A 13,031-nucleotide genomic window follows, 5' to 3' on the forward strand; every position below is an offset into this window, starting at 1 on the left:
CATCCATCCTCATACACATACTCAATTGCCTACAACACAGAAACGATGATTTTTAGCGGGAAACAATAAAATATTCTTTTCATTTTTAAAAATGCACCATAAGTGCAAACACATGCTACAAGACATACTTTATGCAGGACATTTAAATTTTAAATAAAAGCCTCAATCTCACTGATGAAAATTCTATGTAGGCAGCCACGTCAGTAACTTCAAATAGAACATTTCTTCAAAGAGGGCCAGAATATGTATGGCACCATTATTAATTTTTAACAGTAACTAAAGATTTCCACAGCAGCTCCATAATTATATTCTTCACTTATACCCGTATTTTCCCCATGTCAATGCTGCACGTTACTACACTGCCAATCCTAAATTCACTGTGATTACCACACTGCCAATCCTAAATTCATTGTGATTACAACTGCTGTTCACATCAGAAACCGCCCTACATCAAAATTAAACAGAGTATTTTAAAAGAAGTGAGTACAAAGAGAAACTGGCTTTAAAGTGTTCCCATCAACAGCAGTGTGCACAATCACGTGCATTTTCATTTCAAACTCCGAGTCTCTCTTTTGTCTAAACTCTAATCTATTTAGGCATTTTCAGTAAACAAACATTAAGCTGAATTATTTACAAAGTTAGCATTCCACACATTCCTGTTAGAGCAGCTTTTCTGTGAGAGTCAAATACTGTCGCCCTGCAATGTAGGGGCAACTTAAGGACAGCATCTTTCTCTCCATCCCCCACCCCAGCCCTGGCCTGGCGTCCCACACCCCCAACTCCCTTTACAAAGTGAGGCCTGAAAATTGCTGGGGACCACTAGGGTACATGTGTGGAGTCCTTCCATTCCCAGGCGTTCTCCTTTGGAAGCAGGAATTCAAAAGGTTTAGGAACCAGCACGAATGCACAATTTTAAAAGTACACAGCAATTAAGAGTTAATTTGGTCTAAGTTACCAAGATACCAAAGAAGCCAGGTACTGCAAAAGTATTCCCACCACTAAATATCTAGCTGTGAAGAAATTACACGGCTGCCATTTATGAGAAACAGAGTCCCCTAACTTATCTCTGTGTTTGACACATATCTGTGTTTGTGCTCCTAACACAAAATCAGGAAAAAGTAAATACCTTATCTCTTCTAGTAATTTCTCCCCTTGATTTTGATAGAAATTTGCTGCCCTGCAATCACTAGGGAAGCTGCTTTCTAACAGAAACTAGTTGGCACTTTCCCTTACTACAAGATTATCATTGTAGTTTCATTATCACAAAAGCCAAAATGGACATACTGGCAATTTCAAATAGATGAAAACCTTGCAGAAAGTCTCTAACTCAAAAGTGTTAAGTAACAGTTAGTCAATGATCTCCTAACAGCAGCCAAAATATTCTCCTTAAGAGACTTACAGATTTAAATTGCATCATGCTTGCTTCAGTGCCACCTTTAAGGAAACAGGCACTTAAATGCCAAGAAATCTGACTGAATTTCAGTCAACTTTTCAAGAAAAGAGCAAAAGGAAAAATCACAACTTTAAAGGTATGGAAAAACATGAGCAACTCTAATTACCAAAATCTTGGGTTATTCAACATACTGGGAAAACAGATCACTCTAGACTGGTACGTGTTCTGAAATGAGGGTGAGAAGGTACTATTTTCTTAAGGAGTAAAACAAATCTTTCTTACACAAAATGTAAGTTTTTGTTGCTTCCTTAAACAGAGTGTCCTAAATACAATTTAATCTTTGTTTAAAAAAAAAAAAATTCACTGAAGGTCAACATCAAGGAAGCAGCCAGTGTGCCCTGCCATGTGTTGGTATGTGGCTGGTACAGGGCTTCATTTATTTGGTCCAACAGAGGGATTTATAGATTCTAGATTAAAGAATTCCCTCCAAATAGGTGACAATTATTTATTTGAACCTAAAAATGTTAACATATCTAAAATATACTACTGACATTCCCCGACTCTGTAAACTGGCTAATTGTTCTCCAGGTGCCTGGGACCCTACAGAGACAGAAAAACTGGCCCCCACACACACATGCACACACACATGCACACACACATGCACACACACACACACACACAGACACTCGGCTACCCAGGCTGCCTGCTTCTTTGTGTCATGTTTCCTGCACTAACCCAGGGCCTCTCCCCACAGCCGATGTTTTCAGCCTGATCATTGCTTCTGTCATCCACGTCATTTCCAATTACAACCTGGAGCAGGCACTGCCTCCGCAAGTCTTGACCTCGAAGACACATTCCACTTTTTATAGGCTCCATTTGGTGAAAGCTCTCACCGTTTCTCAATCTCCCAAGCTGTCACCCTCACAGTCCCTCCCCCTCCTTCATCCTTCTAAATCCTGTCAGTCCCAGACTCACTCAACCTCCAAACTGCCTTTCAAGCCTGCTTCCCCTTTTCCATTCACCCACCGACCCACCCCATCTTACACAACCTTAGTTCTCCCCTCTTCTCTGATTACTGCAAGAGCCTCCCACTTGTTGGTCTTCTGATACAGGTGTTACATCCTTCAGCCTTCCTTTCCTTAAAAATAATAAACTCTCATCACATCACTTACCCGATGAAAAATTACAACTGGCACCCAAATGCCTAAAGGATAAAGTCCAGATTCCTTAACTAAAGGCACAAGACTAAAAAAATCTGGTCCCAACTTCCTCAGAATGCCCTTTTCCAGCTCCCCATTGCAAAGAATCGGACAGGACTGAGCGACTTTCACTTTCAACTGTCAGTAAATACCCTATATCCCAACCTTTATGGAGGAAGAAAAGAGATAAAAAAAGAAAATTATAAAGAATGTGAAAAACTGAAAAATTGTTAGGCTTTTCCACCTTCGAGTAGTACAGTGATTGGCAATTCTTTTCTCCCTAACCAATGAAGTAAGCATTAGCTCCTTTTCCTTGAATTAACAGTAGTGAAAACATCTACTGATTATGGCTTCATTCTCTGATGCTTACTTCATTTAAGTGTTTTCAAAGACTGTCTCAATATAGGCTGGTTTCAGCAACACTGAACACTTGTTCTTTGTGACTTTTTTTATGAAATGCTTCTGTTTGACGGTAAACACTTCAACAGAAGTATCACTCACTGCTGCTGCTAGGTGGGTCCCGGGGGTGAGCCAGTGCCGTCTCTGTGTCCTCTCCACGACACTGAAATCACAGCCAAGGTTCTTAAGTCTTCCAAGCACGCTCCTCGAGTGACATTTTCTATGAATATTCTCACACCATAACTTTTCCAACATTTAAGACTCTAATTTCATAAGCAAATATCTGTACTGCCTGGAACACATACTAAATCAATTTTCCAAATGGGTTCTCTTCTTGTTTCTATATGAACTATTTGGTGGACTGATTCATTCAAAGAACCAAACCTCCATCTACTGAACTTGATATTCGACACTTTATCCAAAATTTCTATTTTTTCAGGTAAGAATCACTCCTTTCTTAGGCTTTCTCACTTTCACTAATGATGCTCTTTTTCATAGCCCTATCTCACAAAAAATTATTAAGAGAATAAAAATAAAATAAAATAAGTCTGCTGTATTTAATAAGATTTGCTGTATCACGATATGATAGGGAATAGAGAAAACAAGGGGCATTACTGAGAAGTGAATATTGTGTAATGAATTAGTAATTCTATTTTTCAGACTAGATAACAAAAATTATCAGACTAGTCAAAAATTTAAAAACGCATACACTCTTTCCTTCTTTATTTTCTAAGAAATAATGCTAAACACACATGTGCCACAACATGAATCTAAATATCTAAAGATTTTCCAAAGAATAATCACAAAGATTGTTTCCAAAGAAGAAAAAAACCTAGAGAATGGAGGTGTATACATCTGCTTTCTGTGGCCATCCCTTCTTTATATGGCTAAAATTTTAGGAAGTTTTTTTAATTAATTCACTTAAAATGTCCATTGAATTTCAAGGTTTACTGTTTGTGAAATACCTTATAATCAACTTAAGACTACCAACAATTCTATTAATAAGATAAGATCAACCTTTTTGCTGTCAAAATAAAAAGGAAGTGTTCCAATTAAACATCAGCCATGCATTTTATCTCCAATTTTTATGGAAAACTTTAATTAAAATAAAGGTATCAAGTTATAAACATACAAGGAAACAACACAGAAGAGAAAATAAGAGTAAACACAATAATCCAATTAATTTGGAGGGGGAATGAAAACTAGATAGAGTAGCAGCAACCAATTAACAGAAAAATAAACTGACATTTAAGTGAAAACCAGGGGATCCACGCTCAGAAACTGGAAGAAATGGGCAGAGGTGGGGAGCCAAGCACGTGATAAAAACAGAAGACTGGCTGACAGTCCGTGTAAGAGGCAGCTATTAAACCTCCAGGTCCGCTCTTCAGCCTATGGAGGCAGTGACTGACTCTAACATAGACAGTAGTTTACTCCCTGAAGATAATTAAATCAGAGAGGTCGTGCACTCCAGAACACTGGTTAATACAAACAGCTTATACTGAATAATGTCTTCATACTGAACGCTGGAGCCCCAAAGACTATTCCTATATTCTGTTCCAAGAATACTGGCAGCAAGTTCTTAACCCATACATAGGCAGCAGATTGCTAAGAGTCTTCTCTAGAAAAGATAAGTTCCCAGAAGAAAGTCCTACAGAAAACTGACATTTGGACATTCCCCAATGAAAGAACCAACCATCTTGACTCTTCCACAGCTGAGCTCACCAACCAGTAAACTCTGCTGGAATGTGCAATCCATCTTCTTTACTCTTAAATACGAATGGACTGTGAGGATCACCATGTACTAAGGAAGGCCTCCAACTGCTGAGTGAGGCCAAGACAAACAGCATGAATAAACTCAGAAGAGATTAAAACAAGGCAGAGAAAAAGAAAAATTTAAGATGCCTGTAATTAATTCCCCACAGAGGACAGTGCATTTGTGAAAAAAAAAAGGGTCCGAAGAACAAAAACAAAACAACAACAACAAAAAAGAGTTCTTCAAAAATAAAAAATATGAAGTCATATATTTTTAAAATTCAATGTAAGGGCTAGAAATCAAAGAACTTCCCCAGAAAGTGTCAGAGAGAGAATTAAAGGGGAAAACATGAGAATAAGAGGATCAATCCAGAAGATCTAACAACCAATTAGCAGAAGCTCCAGAAAGGGAACACGGAAAAAAAGGGACAAAAATAATCAAAGATATTAATTCAAACAAACCAAACAATGTGTAGAGAAGGGAGGAACAGGAATTTCTCACTGGGTCGACAAAGTTGCCACGGTCTAGCACAAGGAGTGAGCAAGCTGCACAGGGCACTTCGCTGCCAAGCTGTGGACCAGCAGAGATAGAGAGACGACCCAAAAGGTTTCAAGGAGTACAGAACCAGCAATCAGAGCAGCACCAGACTGCTAACCAGCAAAAAAAAAAAAAAAAAAAAAAACAAGAAAATGAAACAGTAACTTCAAAGTTCTGAGGGAAAATTATTTCTAACACACACATCTACATGGTATTAGTTTCCCATGGCTGCTATATGATTACCACCAACTGGATGGCTTCAAACAACAGCAATATATCCTCCCACAGTTCAGAATCTGGCCAGGCCTCCCTTCCTGGGGACTGTGGGCACTCTTTGGCTCACGGCTATCACTCCAGCCTCTCCCTTGGCTCTCACATTACAGGCCTCCTGAGAAACCTATATGCAAGTCAAGAATCAACAGTTAGAACCAAACATGGAACAATGGACTGGTTCAAAACTGGGAAAGGAGTACGGCAAGGCTTTATATAGTCACCCTGTTTATTTAACTTATATGCAGAGTACATCATGCGAAATGCTGGGCTGAATGAATCACAAGCTGGAATCAAGATTGCCCGGAGAAATATCAACAACCTCAGATATGCAGATGATACCACTTTAATGACAGAAAATAAAGAGGAACTAAATAGCCTCTTGATGAAAGTGAAAGAAGAGAGTGAGAAACTCAACATTCAAAAAAAGAAGATCGGAGGAGAACAAGATGGTGGAGGAGGAGTAGGTGGTTGTGGAGAACATCTCTCCCCAGAGAACATCAGAAATACCTTCAGACACAGAAGTGCAGGCAGAACACCAGCTGACAGTGGACAGGAGTACCTGACCAGCGGAAAAGAATACATAAAACCACCCAAAACTCAGTAGGATGAAGAACTAGGGGGAAAAACAGGAGTGTTAGGAGGACTCAACCTGCCCTCGGCGGGGAGGAGGAGCTGAAGCAGGGGTCTGATCCCCACATCAGGGCAGCTGAGTCAGAGGAGGAACATTTAAGGCTGAGAGTGAAACAGCTGATCTGGGGCAGCCTAAAGGGAATGAGAATCAGACAGTCCTTGCTGCAGCCATACATTCCCAGGACAGGGACGCAGGTCCGCTGGAAGGTGCAGCGGCTGGGAGCTGGAGTTTAGGGACTGTGGAGCAACCCCAGGCGAGGGCTGTTGTTGACTGCGGAGAGACGGATCTGGGAGATGTGAAGGAGGAGACTGTGGTGGGAAAGGCCTGTGGAGGAAAGCCAGACAGGCAGCCATGGAAGCCAGGCAATACTGCTGAGCCGCTCTCCCCACATGTGACAATGGCGGCATCAGCAGCTGAACAATAGAGGCCAGCCCATCAAATGCCTGAGGCACTGAACTACAGAGCAGGATCACACCCAGGGTGCTCCTTTAAGTGACTGACATGTAGATCTATAGAGCAGGACCCCAGCCAGGAGGGCCCCTCTATGTCCCAGAAGCGCTGAACAACAGAGAAAGACCACTAAGTGCCTGAAGGGGTGGAGCTACGGAGAAAGACTGGCCAAAGAGGCCTTCTGATCACTAGCCACAAGAGCTTGAAAGAAGACTCTGACAGGGCCGTAACTCCTGCACCGGAAGCAGTCCATGTGCCTGCACACTTGGCACCACCAGGGTCCTCGCAAGCCAAGAAACCACGCCACCTTCACACTCAAATCTCACCGGGAGAGAGCTGCTACAGGCGAAAAAAGTCTTCGTCTATGCGTGCAGTGTCGCTTTGGTTGTGAACAACTCTGCGACCCTGTAGACCGTGGGCTGCCAGGCTTCTCTGTCAGGGGGTTCTCCAGGCAAGAATACTGGAGTGTACTGGTTGCCATGCCCTTCTAGAGCACTATATTTCCTGCTGCCCTAGCTCCCAACTCCCCTGAGTACCTGGTGCTGCCAGAACCCCTGCGACCCAAGCAGCTGCACCACCTCCACACCTGGCCCTCACAGGGGCAAACCCAAGTCCTCCAGGGCAGTCTCAGGAGCAAACCCTAGCAATGACCCACATGCAGAGGTAGAAATAAAACCACAATTGAAACCCAGGGGCAGTGTGACTAAGGAAGAAGACCCAAGACCTTCCCACCAGCTGTAGAAGCTGCAGGTTAAATCCACACTATCAATTAGGCAGACTCTTCCCTGGTGGTTCAGACAGTAAAGTGTCTGTCTACAATGCGGGAGACCTGGGTCCAATCCCTGGGTTGGGAAGATCCCCTGGAGAAGGAAATGGCAATCCACTCCAGTACTATTGCCTGGAAAATCCCATGGACAGAGGAGGCTGGTAGGCTACAGTCCATGGGGTCACAAAGAGTCAGACACGACTGAGCAACTTCACTTTCACTTTGTGTCTATGGAATATTCAAAATGACATTGATAGCTCCCACAAAAGAAAATGCACTAGTTCTGATACCTGTGGACTCTGGAGGAAAGAACACACAGTAGGACCATATGAGGATCTGAGCTGCCCCCATAGCAGGTCCAGAGATCAGCACAGTGTTGGAGGGCACCCCAGGGAGGTGAGGTGGACTGCGACTCCCAGCAAGGGAAAGGACTCTGACTTTAGTGACTCAAGATGAACATTTTTTTTATGTTTTGACTTATTCTGTATATTCTTTTGGATTTTATCTTTTTTTTTCTCCCTTTCTCCACCCTGCTCTGTTGTAGTGATTGATTTTATTGGCACTATGAAATCTAATTAAGATTTTGGGCTTTTTTTTTCCAGTCACATTTTTTATTGTTACATACCTCTGCCTCAGTTCTGTGGAGTTTTTCTTTCTTTTTTCTTTCTTCTTCCTTCGTTTTTTTCTTTTCTTATTTTTCCTCTCTACATATCTGTTAGTTTTGTTTTCATTGCTTTATTCCCTACTTGGCACCTTGCTTTGGTTTCCCAGCTTGTGCTTTAATTAGTTTTGTTCTTAACTGGTAAATATAATTTTTTATTTACTTTGTTTGCCAGGTCAATCTGTACTTTATTTTTGTTGGACTGTTTTGACTTTTTTTATGAGTGTGTATATATAGATATACATATGTGTGTATGTGTATATACTCCATTATTTTAATTATTATTTGCCTGATTTTGTAACTGCCATTTGTCTGGGGTTTATCATGGTTTCTCGTTTCTGGGTATTTGTTTTAATCCCACTTAATGTCATAACAAACCACTTGTGGAATCTTTGTTCCTGATCAGATATCAAGCCCAAAGCCTTCGGAGTGGGAGCACTGACTCTAACACCCTAGACTACCAGAGAACTAAACGTAGGGAGTATTAAATAGTGAGAACTCATACAAAGGAAACCATCTGAATACAAGACCCAGCATCACCCAACCACCAGTAGCACCTTGGGCAGGACGCCTCATCTAAACAACAAACAAAGCAAAAATACAAACTCAATCAACAGCAGACAGGATTACCACCTCACTCAGTCCTGCCCTCAGAGGAAAAACAAAGAAACAAAAAAGTCAGCGGAAATCTCACCCTGTATGAACCTTACACAAACCACTGGTCCAACCTCATGAGGGCAGAAACCAAAAGGAACAAAGAATTCAATCCTGAAGGCTGTGAAGCTAAAAAAAAAAAAAAAAGGCAGAGAAATACTACACAAATGAAGGAACAAACTAGAAACACAGAAGTCCAAATATATGAAGAGGAAATAGGCAAACTACCTAAAAAAGAATTCAGAATAATGATGGTAAAGATGATCAAAAACCTTGAAAACAAAATGGAGAAAATGCAAGAATCAATTAACAAAGACCTAGAAGAATTAAAGAATAAAGACAAACAACACAATTACTGGAATTAAAAATACTCTAGAAGGAATCAGTAGCAGAATATCCGAAGCAGAAGAACAAATCAGAGATGGAAGATAAAATGGTGAAAATAACTTCTGAAGAGCAGAATAAAGCAAAAAGAATGAAAAGGACTGAAGACAGTCTCAGAGACCTCTGGGACAATATCAAAAGCACCAACATTCGAATTATAGAGGTCCCAGAAGAAGAGGAAAAGAAAGGGTATGAGAAAAGTTTTGAAAAGATTATAGTTGAAAATTTCCCCAACATGGTAAAGGAAATAGTCAATCAAGTTCAAGAGGCACAAAGAGTCCCATATAGGATAAACCCAAGGAGACACACACCAAGATACATACTAACCAAACTAACAAAGACTAAACACAAAGAATATTGGAAGAAGCAACAAGTAACATAGAAGGGAAACCCATATGCTTAACAGCTGATCTTTCAGCAGAAACTCTGCAGGCCAGAAAGGAATGGCAGGATATATTTAAAGTACTGAAAGGGAAAAGTTTACAACCAAGATTAAGGTACCCGGCAAGGATCTCATTCAAAACTGATCAAAAATAAAAAGCTTTTCAGAAAGGCAAAAGTTAAGAGAATTCAGTACCACCAAACTAGCTTTACAACAAATGCTAAAGGGACCTACACAGTCAAGAAATACAAGAGAAGGAAAAAGAGCTGCAAAATCAACCCCAAACAATTAAGAAAATGGCAATAGGAACATATATATCAGTAATTACTTTAAATGTAAATGGATTAAATGCTCCAACCAAAAGACAGACTGGCTCAATGAATACAAAAATAAGACCCATATATATGCTGTCTACAAGAAACCCACTTCAGACCTAAAGACACATACAGACTGAAAGTGAGAGGATGGAAAAATATATTCCATGCAAATGGGAAGCAAAAGAAAGCTGGAGTGAAAGTGAAAGTGAAGTCGCTTAGTCGTGTCTGACTCTTTGTGATCCCATGGACTGTAGCCTACCAGGCTCCTCAGTCCATGGAATTCTCCAGGCAAGAGTACTGGAGTGGGTTGCCATTTCCTTCTCCAGGGGATCTTCCCAACCCAGGGATTGAACCTGGGTCTCCTGCACTACAGGCAGACGCTTTACTGTCTGAGCCACCAGGGAAGCCCAAGTAGCAATCCTCATATCAGACAAAACAGACCTTAAAGCAAAGAAGATACAAGAGATGAAGATGGACACTACTAATGATCAACAGATCAATCCAAGAGAAAGACATAACAATTGTAAATATCTACACACCCAACATAAGAACACCTCAGTACATAAGACAAACACTTACAGACATAAAAGGAGAAATTGACTTTAACACAATCATAGTAGGAGACTTTAACATCCCACTTACACCAATGGACAGATCATCAAAACAGAAACTTAATAAGGAAACACAAGTCTTAAATGATGCATTAGATGAGATGGATCTCATTGGTATCTTCAGAAATTTCCATCCAAATGCAGAACAGTGCACATGGAACATTCTCTAGTACAGACCACATCTTGGGTCACGAATCAAACCTCAGTAATTTTAAGAAAATTGAAATCGTATCAAGTATCTTCTCTGACCACAACACTATGAAACTGGATAATTACAAGAAAAAAAACTGTAAGAAACATAAACACATGGAGATTAAACAATACGTTTCTAACCAACAGGTTATTGAAGAAATCAAAAAGGAAATCAAAATATTTCTAGAAACAAATGACAATGAAAACACGACAACTCAAAACCTGTGGGATGCAACAAAAGCAGCTCTGAGAGGGAAGTTTATAGCAATACAATCCTACCTCAAGAAACAAGAGAAACATCAAACAATGTACCTTTACACATAAAACTGGAAAAAAGAAGAAGAACAACAACAAAAAATTACAAAGAAAAATATCATAAAGATTCGAGCAGAAATAAATGAAAGAAACAATAGTAAAGATTAACAAAACTAAAAGCTGGTTCTTTGAGAAGGTAAACAAAACTGACAAATCTTTAGCCAGACTCATCAAGAAAAAAACAAGAATCAAATCAACAAAATCAGAAATGAAAAAGGAGAGGTTACAACAAACAATGCAGGAATACAAAGGATTTTAAGAGACCATTATGTACAACTATATGGCAATAAAATGGATAATCTGGAAGAAACGGACAGATTCTTAGAAAAGTTCAATTTTCCAAGAATGAACCAGGAAGAAATAGAAATTATGAACAACCCAATTACAAGCACTGAAATTAAAGTTGTGATCAAAAACCTACCAAAAAAACAAAAGCCCAGGATTAGATGGCTTCACAGGAGAATTCTATCAAACATTTAGAAATGACCTAATGCCTATCTTCCTAAAACTCTTTCAAAAAGTTGCAGATGAAGGAACATAGACAAACTCATTCTATGTGGCCACAGTCACCTTGATCCCAAAACCAGACAAAGACAATACAAAAAACTATAGGCCAATATCACTGATGAACACAGATGTAAAAATCCTCAACAAAATTTTAGCAAACAGAATTCAGCAACACATCAAAAAGCTCATACACCATGATCAAGTTGGGTTTATTCCAGGGATGCAAGGATTATTCGATATACACTAATCAATCAATGTGATATAGCATATTAACAGATTAAAGATAAAAATCCTATGATAATTAAAGGAGATGGAGAAAAAGCCTTTGATGAAATTCAGCACCCATTTATGATTAAAACTCTTTAAAAATGGGCATAGAAGTAACCTACCTCAACATAGTAAAGGGCATATATGATAAGTCTACAGCAAACATTATTGTCAATGGTGAAAAATTGAAAGCATCCCCCCTAAGATCAGGAACAAGAAAAGGTGTCCACTTTCACCACTATTATTCAGCATAGTTCTGGAAGTCCTAGCTACAGCAATCAGAGAAGAAAAAGAAATAAAAGGAATCTAGATCAGAGAAGAAGTAAAGCTCTCACTGTGCAGATGACATGATACTGTACATAGAAAACCCTAAGGAGAGTAAATTACTAGAGCTAATCAGTGAATTTAGCAAAGTTGCAGGACATAAAATTCAAAGAAATCACTTGCATTTGTATATACTAACAATGAAAAATCAGAAAGAGAAAGTAAGGAATCAATCTCATTCACCACTGCAAAAAGAATTAATTATCTAGGAATAAACTTACCTAAGGAGACAAAAGAACTGTACACTGGAAGTTATAAGACACTGATGAAAGAAATCAAAGACGACATAAACAGACATACCCATGTTCCTGGGTAGGAAGAATCAATATTGTGAAAATGACTATACTACCTAATGCAATCTACAGATTCAATGTGATCCCTACCAAATTACCAATGACATTTTCCACAGAACTAGAACAAAAAATTTCACAATTCATATGGAAACACAAAAGACCCTGAATAGTCAAAGCAGTCTTGAGAAAGAAGAATGGAGCTGGAGCAATCAACCTGCCTGCCTTCAGATAATACTACAAAGCTACAGTCATCAAGACAGTACGGTACTAGCACAAAAACAGAAATATAGACCAATGGAACAAGATAGAAAGCCCAGAAATAAACCCATGCACCTATGGGTGCCTTATTTTTGACAAAGCAGGTAAGTATACACAATGGGGCAAAGACAGCCTCTTCAATAAATGGTGCTGGGAAGACTGGACAGCTACATGTAAAAGAATGAAATCAGAACACTTCCTAACACCATACACAAAGATAAACTCAAAATGGATTAAAGACCAGAAACTATAAAACTCTTAGAGGAAAACATAGGCAGAACACTCAATGACATAAATCAAAGCAAGATCCTCTATGACCCATCTCCTACAGTAATGGAAATAAAAACACAAGTAAACAAACGGGATCTGATTAAACTTAAAAGCTTTTGCACAGCAAAGGAAACTATAAGCAAGGTGAAAAGACAACCCTCAGAATTGGAGAAAATAGCAAAAGAAGCAACTGAC

General features: G+C 39.5%; 1 protein-coding gene and 1 non-coding gene across 2 annotated transcripts in view; both read right to left on the bottom strand.

Annotated features, from left to right (window-relative positions):
* The window catches only part of RRP15 (ribosomal RNA processing 15 homolog), a 52,013-nt gene that overhangs the window by 13,827 nt on the left and 25,155 nt on the right, over positions 1 to 13,031 (bottom strand). The gene's annotated exons all lie outside the window — the stretch shown is intronic.
* TRNAY-GUA lies at positions 10,132 to 10,203 on the bottom strand. The gene has a single exon. It is a non-coding gene; the product is annotated as a tRNA-Tyr (tRNA).

Source organism: Oryx dammah, unplaced genomic scaffold (genome assembly GCF_014754425.2).
Source record: "Oryx dammah isolate SB20612 unplaced genomic scaffold, SCBI_Odam_1.1 HiC_scaffold_21, whole genome shotgun sequence".
Classification (NCBI taxonomy): Eukaryota; Metazoa; Chordata; class Mammalia; order Artiodactyla; family Bovidae; genus Oryx; species Oryx dammah.